Below are 12,569 nucleotides of genomic sequence, written 5' to 3'. Positions count from 1 at the left end.
AAAACCTAATGGACAATGGAGGCTGGTGCAAGATCTCAGGCTTATTAATGAAGCTGTGATCCCTTTGTACCCAGCTGTACCCAACCCATACACCTTGCTCTCTCAAATACCAGGACAGGCACAATGGTTTACAGTCCTGGACCTTAAGGATGCCTTTTTCTGTGTTCCATGACATCCTGACTCCAAGTTTCTGTTTGCCTTTGAAGATGCTTTAGACCAGAATGCTCAGCTCACCTGGACAGTGTTACCCCAGCGCTTTCGAGATAGTCCCCACCTGCTTGGCCAGGCTCTAGAACAGGAACTTAGTAAATTTTCACATCCAGGTACCCTGGTTCTTCAATACATGGATGACTTACTTTTAACTGCTAACTCAGAAACCCAGTGTCAGCAGGCCACCCAGGACCTGCTAAACTTTTTAGCCACCTGTGGATATAAGGTTTCCAAATCAAAAGCCCAACTTTGCAGGCAAGAGGTAAAATACCTAGGGCTCGTCTTGTCTAAGGGCACTCGGGCCCTTGATGGAGAAAGTCTCCAACCCATACTGGCCTTCCACCATCCAAAGACCTTAAGACAGTTACAGGGATTCTTAGGAAAAACTGGTTTCTGCCAATTGTGGATTCCCAGATATGGTAAAATAGCCAAACCCCTATACACTCTGATTAAGGAAATCCAAAAAATTAACACCCATCTAATACAATGGGATTATAGCTGAGGCAGCTTTTCAGACCCTGAAGCAGGCACTACTGCAAGCTCCACTCTAAGCCTTCCTACAGAGAATGACTTCTTCCTATATGTTACGGAAAAGTCAGGAGTGGCACTGGGGGTTCTCACCCAGACTTGGGGGACCACAGCACAATCGGTGGCATACTTAAGTAAGGAAATTGATATAGTAGCAAAAGGCTGGCCATACTGCTTGTGGGTCATAGCCGTGGTGGCTATACTGGTCTCAGAAGCTGTTAAAATAGTGCAAGGGAAAGATCTAACTGTGTGGACTTCACATGATGCAGCTGGAATTCTGGCCTCTAAAGGAGGCTTGTGGCTGTCCTTTATGCTCGAAGGGCCTGTACTTCAGCTGCTCACATGTGCAGCCCTCAATCCGGCTACTTTTCTTCCTGAGGAAGGGGCAGACAAAGAACATGACTGTCAGCAGGTTACAGCCCAGAACTATGTGGCTCGAAAGGGTCTCTTAGAAATTCCTCTAGCCAATCCTGACCTTAACCTGTACACTGACGGAAGCTCATTTATGGAAAATGGAGTTTGAAAGGCAGGATATGCATAGTCAGTGATCAAAAAGTGCTTGAAAGTAATTCCCTTCCTCCTGGAACTAGTGTTTAGCTGGCAGAACTAGTAGCCCTCACTCGAGCTCTAAAATTAGGAAAAGGAAAGAGAATAAACACACACACAGATTTCAAATATGCTTGCCTGGTTCTGCATGCCCATGCTGCCACGTGGAAGGAAAGAGAGTTCCTAACCTTGGTAGGAACTCCCGTTATATATCATAAGGGAATTTTAGACTTATTACAAGCTGTCCAAGACCCCAAAGAGGTAGTAGTCTTACACTGCCGAGGTCACCAGAAAGCAGATGAGAAGGAAGTGGAGGGCAATCGCCCAGCTGACCTAGAGGCAGAAAGGGCAGCTAGATAAGAGTTTATAGAAGAACCTTTAACATGGGAAAGCTAGTTAACATGACTAGTTCCTAGTCTCCAGGGAACTAGACCTCAATACTCATCAGAAGAGGTAGAGTGGGCAATCTCCCAGGGACATAATCTTCCTTCAGGATGGCTAGCTACTGAGGAGGGAAAAGTACTCCTACCTGCTGCCAGCCTGTGGAAAGTACTTAAAACCCTACATTTAACCTTCCATATGGGTATAGAGAATACACATTGGGTGGCCAAATCTATATTTACAGGAAAAGGTCTCTTGAAGGCTGTCCAAAAAATAGTCAAAGATGTGAAATATGCCAGAAAAATAATTCTCTGGCACATCGCAAAGCTTCTGGGGAACAGCGAGCTGGTCATTACCCAGGTGAGGACTGGCAAATGGACTTTACCCATATGCCTAAGTCTCAGGGATATCAATATCTGTTAGTATGTGTAGACACCTACACAAACTGGGTTGAGGCTTTCCCCTGTAGAACAGAGAAAGCCCTAGAGGTAATACAAGTCCTGACCAATGAAATAATCCTAGATTTGGACTCCCTTGCTGTCTTCAAAGCATTAATGGCCCTACCTTCAAAGCTGCAGTGACCCAAGGAAATTCCAAGGCATTAGGAATACAGTATCATCTCCACTGTGCTTGGAGGCCTCAGGCCTCAGGGAAAGTGGAGAAGATGAATGAAATTCTTAACAGACACCTAAAGAAACCGGCACAGGAAACCCACCTCCCGTGGCCTTCTCTATTACTGGTAGCACTCTTAAGGGCTTGAAACTCTCCTCAAAAAATAAGACTCAGCCCTGATGAGATGCTTTATGGAGGGCCCTTTCTTACTAATGATCTTGTATTAGACAAGGAAACAGCAGACTTAATAAAAGATATAAACTCCTTAGCTAACTACTAAGAGGCTCGTACGACCTCACCTGAAGGATACCATAGGGAAAAAGGAAAAGAGTTGTTCTCCCCTGGAGACTTGGTGCTTGTTAAGCATATCCCCTCAGACTCTCCCTCTCTAGGCCCATCTTGGGAAGGAGGATTTTTGGTTATTCTGTCTACCTCAACGGCAGTTAAGGTGGTGGGAATTGACTCGGGGATTCATTGCACTTGGCTGAAGCCTTGGACACCTCCTGAAGAAAATCACAGGCCCTCCAGTCCACAGCCTGAAGTTCCAGTAGACAACCCTTCATACACCTGCGAACATTTAGAGGATTTACACTTGCTCTTCCAACAAGATCCCCAGGAAAGTAACTACTCATGAGTCTAACTTACATCCTGGCATTATCAGGACTATCACTCTTAACTTTCTTATGCGTGACTCGAATCTATGTGGTTGCCCCTACGGATTAGCCTAATAGCTCTCCTTCTCTCCTTGCTAGTGCCCGCCCTCACCCCATAACAATTTACACCGACTCTCAGGTGCTAAGTCTTCTCTTGCCAAGGCCACGCCATACTCGAATTACTCCTTTCATAGATGGTGGGATGGAATAATAGGAGGACTTGGTACTGGCATTGGAGAAGTTACTACCTCTGCTCAGTTTTACTATAAGCTATCTCAGGAGTTAAATAATAACATGGAAAAGGTTGCTAATTCTCTCTGCAGAAGCTGCTTAACTCTTTAGCTGCGGTAGCTCTTCAAAATAGAAGGTCCCTGGATCTGCTAACAGCAGAGAGAGGAGGAACCTGTCTCTTTTTAGGAAAAGAATGCGACTACTTCGTAAACCAATTGGGTATTTTCTTAAGCAAAGTTAAAGAACTCAGGGACCGAATCAAATGCAGGGCTAAAGACCTTCGAGAAACAGGATTGCGGCACTTGTTTAACACCTGGCTGTCCTCACTACCCTCTTCTAGGCCCGTGTATAACCATTCCATTGTTGCTGGCCTTCGGGCCTCTCATCTTTAACCTTCTTGTGAAACTCATTTCTTCTAGAATTGAGGCCATAGGCAACAAATGGTCCTGCAAGTGAAACTCGGGGGTCCTTGACTCATGAGTTCTATTGTGGACCTCTGTATCAACCTGCACCCCTGGAAGACTCCCCTCTGGAGGAAACCTCAACTGCAGGGCCCCTTGTATGCACCAATTCAGCAGGAAGTGGTTAAAGGGCGGTCAACGCCCATGTCCCCACAGCAGTTGGACTTTCCTATTCAGAAGGGGACTGAGGGACTGTGTTAAAGAAAAACTTCTCTTCCTGGGTCCACAAGGGTTGTGGTTTCAAAGGCAGGAGTTTCCCGGCCCCACCCCTCCATTTGGGAATGTAAAGTTCTTTGTCTGGGTTTCCCACATGTAGGCTAGGTAAAGAAATTCCAGATGGGCTTCTTTGTCCAAAAAGTTCACTGAAAGCTCTGGGAGGAGAGGCTCTGTTGTAGACCAAGCAGCCAATCTGGTATCAGAGTCAAAGATCAATCACTCCAGTGAAGTTTGAAACTACTCTCCTTGGACGAGAACATAAATGAGGAGGGAATAACTCAAGGATTAAAATCCCGCTGCTTCCTCCCTATATGAATTCCTTTTCTGGATCCCCTCCCATGGTGGTGTGGGAGCTGTCTTTCTCTGTCTCTCTCAGTTTAATAAATCGTTTTCCACAAAACTCTTTGGCTCCACATTATTTATTAAAATGGTAATGTCATTGCAGCTCTGGGACCTCTTTCCCCATTCTTTGGGGTAAGAGAGGCCAAGAACCTCTTTGGATCTGGGAATTGGGAGCTTCTTCGGGATGTCCCCACTCCCCTGGTTACAGTATCACCCCCTTCCCTGCAGGCTCCCTGACCCCAAGGTTGGGCTAGATGCCCTTACTTTGGCAGTCTGGGCTGGTCAGTCCTATGCCTCACGTATTTACCTGAGTAGGTGGGGATGTGTCCTGAGTTCAGATATCCCATGTATTTTGTGCTGTGGGTCATAGTCAAAATAGTCAGCAAGCCACTGATATTATTTACTCTCCTATTTAAGATGCTTCCAGGTACTGTGTGAGGCTCAGACTAAGCCTTTTACAATCCACATATTTCCCTTTTCTGGGCTGCTGTGCCTGGCAGAAACAGGGCTGCATCCTGTTCTTCTTGTACTCTCGAAGCCTGGTAGCATTCTCTGACCCGCAAAGAAGAAGTCTGCTTAACGGACTCACAATTTTGTAATAAAATAAAAGTGCCAAGCCAGAATTGAGGCCTTCGTTGTCAGATCTTATTCTCCAAATGTATTTTCTTTACAGTTTTCTAACTTCTACAACCATCAAACAGCTTTGGCATGACAGTCGTCTTCTACAAATGAAAAACAGGATTTAGAGCAGTGGCGTTTCTGCTGCTCTGAGGGAAGCTGATTTAGACAGAAGAGGCAGGAAGGAAGAGGGAGGGGCTCTGGGGAGCTGGAGTCCGGCCCCTGCAGAGGTGGCTGGGCCTCCAACTCTACTGTAAGTGGGTGGAAAAACAATCCTTCCCCTTGGACCAAAAGTACCAGCCTGCTTCCCTGAGATTAAGGTGGCAGACAGAGCCTATTAATGTGAATGCACCATTCCAGGCAGTGAAAACAGGCTCAGCACAGAATCATCAGCAGCAGGAGACCTAGAGACTTCTTCCTAGCTCTGTTTTCCTCCCACCTCTGCTCCTAATTCCCTTCTTCTCTGGGCCCCAGATTCCTCACCTAAAAATGGAAGGGGTTGATTAAATCAGTGGCTTTATTTTCTGACTGTGATTCAACATTAAGAAATACATCTGAAGACTAAGAAACAGAGAAGACCCAAATAAAATTAGAAAAGAAAAACAAGACATTACAATTGACACTGCATAAATTCAAAGGACCATTAGAGACTACTATGAGCAACTATATGCTGCTAAACTGGAAACCTAGAAGAAACAGATAAAATCCTAGACACATATTTCCTACTAAGATTAAACCATAAAGAAATCCAAAACCCGAGCAGACTAATAACAAGTAATGAGATTGAAGGCATAAGAAAAAGTCTCCCAGCAGAGAATAGCCTGGGACTTGATGGCATCACTGCCGAATTTCACCAAACATTTAATAAAGAACTAATACCAATCCTACTCAAACTATTATGAAAAATAGAGGAGAAGGAAATACTTCCAAACTCATTCTTTGAGGCCAATATTACCCTGATACCCAAACCAAAGATGCATCAAACAAGCAAACAAAAAACAACCATAGGCCAATACCCTTGATGAACATCAATGCAACAATCCTCTACAAAACACTAGCAAACTGAATTCAACAACTCATTAAACAGATCACTCATCATGACCAAGTGGGATTTATCCCTGGATGCAAGGGTAGTTCAACACACAAAAATCAATCAATGTGATATATCATATTAACAGAATGGAGGAAGAAAATCATATAATCATTTCAATAGACACTGAGAAAGCATTTGAAAAAATTCTTTCATGATAAAAACTTTAAAAAATCTTGGTATAGAAAGAACATACCTCAACAGAATAAAAGCCATATGTAACAGATCCACAGCTGGAATCATACTGAACAGGAAAAAATGGAAAGCGTTTCCTCTACGATCTGGAATATGACAATGACACCCACTTTCCCCACTGTTATTTAACATACTACTGGAGCTAGAGCAATCAGACAAAAGAAAGAAATTAAGGGCATCCAAATTGGAAAGGAAGAAGTCAAATTATCCTTGTTTGCAGATGATGTGACCTTACATTTGGAAAAAGCTGCAGATTTCACCCCAAATTCTTTAGAACTGATAAATTCAGTAAAGTTGCAGGATACAAAACCAATGTACAAAAAGTCAGTAGGATTTCTATATGCCAACAGCAAACAATCCGAAAAAAAATCAAGAAAGGAATCCCAATTTTAACAGCTATAAATAAAATTAAATACCTACAAATAAAATTAACCAAAAAAGTAAAAGATCTCTACAATAAAAACTATAAGAAACCGATGCAAGAAATTGAAGAAGACACCAAGAAAATGGAAAGATATTTCATGTTCATGGATTGGAAGAATCAATATTGTTAAAATACTGATGCTGCCAAAAGGAATCTACAGATTCAATGCAATTCCTATTGAAATACCAATGACATTCTCCACAGTATTAGGAAAAAAAATCCTAAAATTTAGATGGAGCCACAGAAGACCCAGAATAGGCAAAGCTATCCAAAGCAAAGAGAACACATCTGGAGGAATCAAACTACCTGACTTCAAATTATACTATAGAGCTATAGTAACCAAAACAGCATGGTACTGGTATAAAAACAGACACGTAGACCAATGGAACAGAAAAGAGAATTCAGAAACAAATCTGCACACCTACAGTGAACTCGTTTGCAACAAAGTACCAAGAACATACATTGGGGAAAGGACATTCTCTTCAATAAATGGTACTGGAAAACAAGATATCCATATGCAGAAGGATGAAAATAGATCCCTATCTCACCAGGTACAAACATCAAATCAAAATGGATTAATGACTTAAATAGAAGACCTGAAACTATGAAACTACTAAAAGAAAACATCAGAGAAACTCTCCAGGACATTGGACTAGGCAAAGATTTTCTAAGAAAAACGAGCACAGACAATCAAAGGACAAATGGAAAAATTGGATCACATCAAACTGAAAAGCTGCACGGCAAAGCAAAATAGCATCAGTGAAGTGAAGGACAACCCACAGAATGGGAGAAAATGTTTGCCAACTATCCATCTAACAAGGCATTAATAATCAGAATATAGGGCCGGGCGCGGTGGCTCAAGCCTGTAATCCCAGCACTTTGGGAGGCCGAGGCGGGTGGATCACGAGGTCAACAGATCGAGACCATCTTGGTCAACATGGTGAAACCCCGTCTCTACTAAAATTACAAAAAAATTAGCTGGGCACGGTGGTGCGTGCCTGTAATCCCAGCTGCTCGGGAGGCTGAGGCAGGAGAATTGCCTGAACCCAGGAGGCGGAGATTGCGGTGAGCCGAGATCGCGCCATTGCACTCCAGCCTGGGTAACAAGAGCGAAACTCCGTCTCAAAAAAAAAAAAAAAAAAATAATCAGAATATAGAAGGACCTAAACAACTCAGCAGAGAAAAATCAAAATATTTGACTTAAAAATGAGCAAAAGATCAGAATAGAAGAATGTCAAAAGAATAATACAGATGGCAAACCGGTAGATGAAAAAGTGCTCAACATCATTGATTATCAGAGAAAAGCAAATCAAAACTATGGGAGATATTGTTTCATTCAAGTTAAAATGGCTTTTATTCAAAAAGCAGGCAATAATGAAAGCTGGCAAGGATGTGGAGAAAAGGAAACACTCATACACTGTTAGTGGGAATGAAAATTAGTGCAGCTACTGTGGAGAACAGTTTGGAGGTCCTAAAAAAACTAATAATAAAACTAACATATAATCCACAATTCTATTAATACGTATATACCCAAATAAAGGAAATCAGTATATTGAAGGGATAATCCAGCAATTCTATTAATACGTATATACCCAAATAAAGGAAATCAGTATATTGAAGGGATATCTGCACTCCCATGTTTACCATGGCACTACTTATAATAGTCAAGATTTGAAAGCAGTCTATGTGTCCATCAACAGATGGTTAAAGAAAATATGGAACATATACACAATGGAGTACTATTTAATCATAAAAAAGAATGAGATCCTGTCATTTGCAGCAACATGGATGGAACTGAAGGATAATATGGTAAGTGAAATAAGCCAGGCACAGAAAAACAAACTTTGCATGTACTCATTCTTTTGTGGGAACTAAAAGTGAAAACAATTGAACTCATGGAGATAGAGAATATAAGGATGGTTACCAGAGGCTGGGAAGAGTAGTGAGGGTAAGGAAGTGGGGATGGCTAATAGCTACAAAAATATAGTTAGAAAGAAGAATAAGATTTAGTATTTGATAGCACAACAGGTTATTATAGTCAACAATAATTTATTGTACCTTTAAATATAACTAAAATGGTATAATTTCAGTATTTATAATACAAGTAAATGGTAAATACTTGAGGTGACAGATACCCCATTTATCCTGATATGATTAGTATGCATTGTATGCCTGTATCAAAATATCTTATAAATACATACACCTACTATGAACCCATAAAAATTAACAATTAAAAAAAATTTAAAGAAGAAATGCATTTCATACCTCAACTTGGTCTATACACACCTATTTAGAGGGACATGTAACTGAAGTTTCCTTAATGATGCTTACCTTTACGACCTGCTATATTTTCTCCTCTGTTACCCTCATTTGATACACTTTTATTGAAGTATGACTTAAGTACAGTAGAGGGTGCATATCATAAATGAATAGCTTGATACATTTCTACAAATTGACAATATCCATTTAACCTGCCCTCCTACCTCTGAACCAAAAGGCGGAATGTGACTAGAGAGCCCCTTTGCACTTCTTTCCATTTACCAACCCCTCCTTCTGGGGCAACCACCATCCAGACTTCTGACAACACCGAGTAGTTTTACCTGGTTTTGTACTTTTTAAAAGTGCAGTCATAAAGTTTCTTTGTGCCTGCTTTTTTTCAACTTCACGCATCTGAGGTTCACCAATATTGCCATGTGGAATACTCCACTATGTGCATATGCTACACTTCATCCATTCCAGGGCTGATTGCCATGTGTTTTGGTGGTATCTGTGTGCATATCTCAGGGGTATATACCAGGGAGTGAAAGTGCAGGTATGGATATGTTCAGCTTTAGTTGATATTGCCAAACAGTTTTCCAATGTCATCAAACCAATTATATTTCAACTAGCAATGTGTGAGTTCCAGTAGTTTCACATCTTTGCCAGCGCTAGATAGTCTCTATTTTTCGTTTTAGTCACTCTGATGGGTACATAATAGTATTTCACTGTGATTTTAATTTGTCATGCCCTGAAGAGTAATAATGTTATGTGCTTTTTTTTTTTGCCATTTGGACATCTTCTTTTATGAAGTATCTGAGCCTTTTGCCCATTTTTCTATTAAGTTGTCTGTCTTTTCATACTGATTTATAGGAGTTTCTTCTTTTTTCTACCATATATATTTGGATATGAGACCTTTATTGAGTATGTAGGGCGCAAATGTACCATATCTTTACCCACTCTATGGTTACTAGGTTACTCTGTTTTTACTTCAATAAATGCTGATCTTGAGCCACCAAATTAATTTCATGACCTGTTACTGAACTACAACCCACAGCTTTAAACACCCTGTGACATGCAATTACGCAGTCTTTCCCGGGTATGAATAGCCTAGAAAGGGGCATTTCTAGCCTGTGGCATCCACAGCAACATTGGCCTGGATCAATACCCCTGTATCTAGCCAGCCGCTGTCTGGAGAACAAAGGCCAGGATATTAGCTATGTTTAATTTCTAAACTAAAAAACAAAAATATTGTTCTATGTCAAGTGATAACAGTTTCCAATTCTTCTGAATTTAATAATTGCCAGCCCTATGGCCCAGACTGAGGGAAGAGCCTCAGAAGGCTGGCCAAGATGTGGGAACACCTCTGTAATTAGCCCTTTCAATAGGACTAGAGGGTGCGTTTTGCTACACAGTCTCTCTAGCCACTGAGGTACCTGGGTCTTCAGCGGCATGGTCTTATGGAACCAAAGGTACCTCCACAGGTTCCTTTTATCCAACAGGTTAAGACAACATTCCCTAAACTCTGGGGAAAAAAAACACCATTAATTAAGGGAGAAAGACTCTCCCTATCCTAAGCACTTTCTTGGTGTGAGGGTACATTCCTTGCTGTATCCTCCCAACTCCTCAGAGCAGCCCCATCCACAGACTTTAAGCTCCAGGAAGGCAAAAACTGTACCACTCTTATTGAATAATGTGACCAAGGCCACAGAGCTAGTACGTTGTAGAGCCAGGATGACTGACACCATAGTCTGTGTTTTCATTCCTCTGTTATACTCCTTAGAGGCAGACAGTCACTGCATAAAGAGTGGTGACTACTTCTAAAGGGTCGAAGATTCACACACATACTCATACACACACACACATGCATGCACAGCTATGCACAGACACGTGTGCATACAGACATGTACATGCATGCAAACACACATGCTATTCCACTCAGTAATCAGTGGGGCTGGACTCTACAGGTTCATTACACAGTCTGCTCAGGTGAGTTCCCCCCTTTCTCCTAATTTGCAAAGTATTGACACAGTCCATAATATATGAATCACACAAAGGCACATATACGTGTAGGAAACATTACAGTTTATCAATCTCTTTCACACTTAATCTCTCATCTAACACTCACCATCAGCCTTCTGAACATATATAAATATTTGATGATTTGCAGACCTCCCCGGCTGTGTGTTTCAGGACCTTCATTCTGGGAGGATCTAATCCTTGGGACTGGGGCTATGGCATCAGTGAGATGTTAGCAGGATTCATGCAGCTTCTCAGACCCACTCCAAAAGTTTCCCTTTAAACTGTATATTTCCATAGAAACCCACTGCCCTTGTCTGACTCTGAGAAGTAGAGTTTTAACCTCATGAACTTTCTGGGGTTGGGCTTATGTTTGCATGAGAATTAATGAGCTGTGGACACTATTCTATCCCTAATGAGTATGTCCAGCTCTTTTCTCTTCTTCTTCTTGTTTTTTTTTGAGGTGAAGTCTCACTCTGTTGCCAGGTTGGAGTGCAGTGGCATGATCTCAGCTCACTGCAGCCTCTGCCTCCTGGGTTCAAGCAATTATCCTGCCTCAGCCTCCCGAGTAGCTGGGACTACAGGCACGCACCACCACATCCAGCTAATTTTCTGTATTTTAGTAGAGACAAGGTTTCACTATGTTAGCTAGGACGGGGTCTCCATCTCCTGACCTCACGATCCTCCCACCTCGGCATCTCAAAGTGCTGGGATTACGGGCATGAGCCACCAGGCTTGGCCTCTTTTCTCTTTTTATGAGACTCTCAAGCACCTCCTATTTTCTCCTCTGGCTAAAGGTAAGTAGTTCCATCATTACTTATAAAAATATTAGCAACTGCCATATTTCAAACACTTTCTAAGTATCAGGTACTAGGTGCTTTATGTACATTATCTCAGTACATCCTCATGCAATCCTTTGCAATATTTATTGACATCCTTATTTAACAAGTGAGGAAACAGATGATCAGAGATGAGAAATGGCAGTCTATGGCCACATAGTCAGCAAGTGATGGGGCTGGGATTGGACCCAGATCCCATGGATTCCCAAGTCCTGGCCCATTCCAGTGCCTGAGATAGTCAGGAGCAGCAACTTCTCTACTCTGAGTCAGCAGAGCCATCCAAATGGAGGTGGGAGGCATGTCAGTGACTATCTCCTACTACCTTCCTTTTTTTCACTAAGCTCAGAATGATGAAGTGACTTTCCTGAAACACAACAAGAGTAGAACTGGGGCTGACCCCAGGCCTGCTCTTTGGGTTTATCCTGCTTTGATTCTCATCCACCTACTGGGCAAAGGACACTGGAGGTGCTCTTTGTATTCCAAATGACCAGGGTGGGAACTGCTCTTCAAACTAACTTATGAGAAATTATTGAAGGAACAAAGAATAAGAAAAGATCTTGAGGAGGGACATGCTGTTTATATTCACCCATTTTAGGATGTCTAGTAGAGAAGAAAGAGCCTTGACAAGATGTGAGGAGGAGTGGACTTCAAGTCCAGATTATGGGAGAATGCTATAAAAATCCTAAATGTGGGGAGATACTAACTTCCGTACCAGTCTCTGCAAGTTTCCAAGAACAGGCCAGGGATCTATGGATCCGTCAGGGAATGAATGGTCCACACCTCTAAAACTCTTTTATCGCCAAGATTCCACAAGCCTTTGAAACATACAAAAAACTTGCAGGGAAGACAAGAAGTCATCCTGCACTCTGCTCATTGTTCTTAGGGAAAAAAATCTTTACTGTAAAATAAATGAAGATAAAGCCTACCTATTAACGCATATTTAAGAGG

The 12,569-nt window shown here is 41.9% G+C and overlaps 1 protein-coding gene across 27 annotated transcripts in view; it reads right to left on the bottom strand.

Annotated features, from left to right (window-relative positions):
* The window catches only part of TENM4 (teneurin transmembrane protein 4), a 3,204,727-nt gene that overhangs the window by 507,447 nt on the left and 2,684,711 nt on the right, over positions 1–12,569 (bottom strand). The gene's annotated exons all lie outside the window — the stretch shown is intronic.

This window comes from Callithrix jacchus, chromosome 10 (genome assembly GCF_049354715.1).
Source record: "Callithrix jacchus isolate 240 chromosome 10, calJac240_pri, whole genome shotgun sequence".
Classification (NCBI taxonomy): Eukaryota; Metazoa; Chordata; class Mammalia; order Primates; family Cebidae; genus Callithrix; species Callithrix jacchus.
Note: the sequence above shows the minus strand (reverse complement) of the source record. Positions and strands in the feature narration are given on the sequence as shown.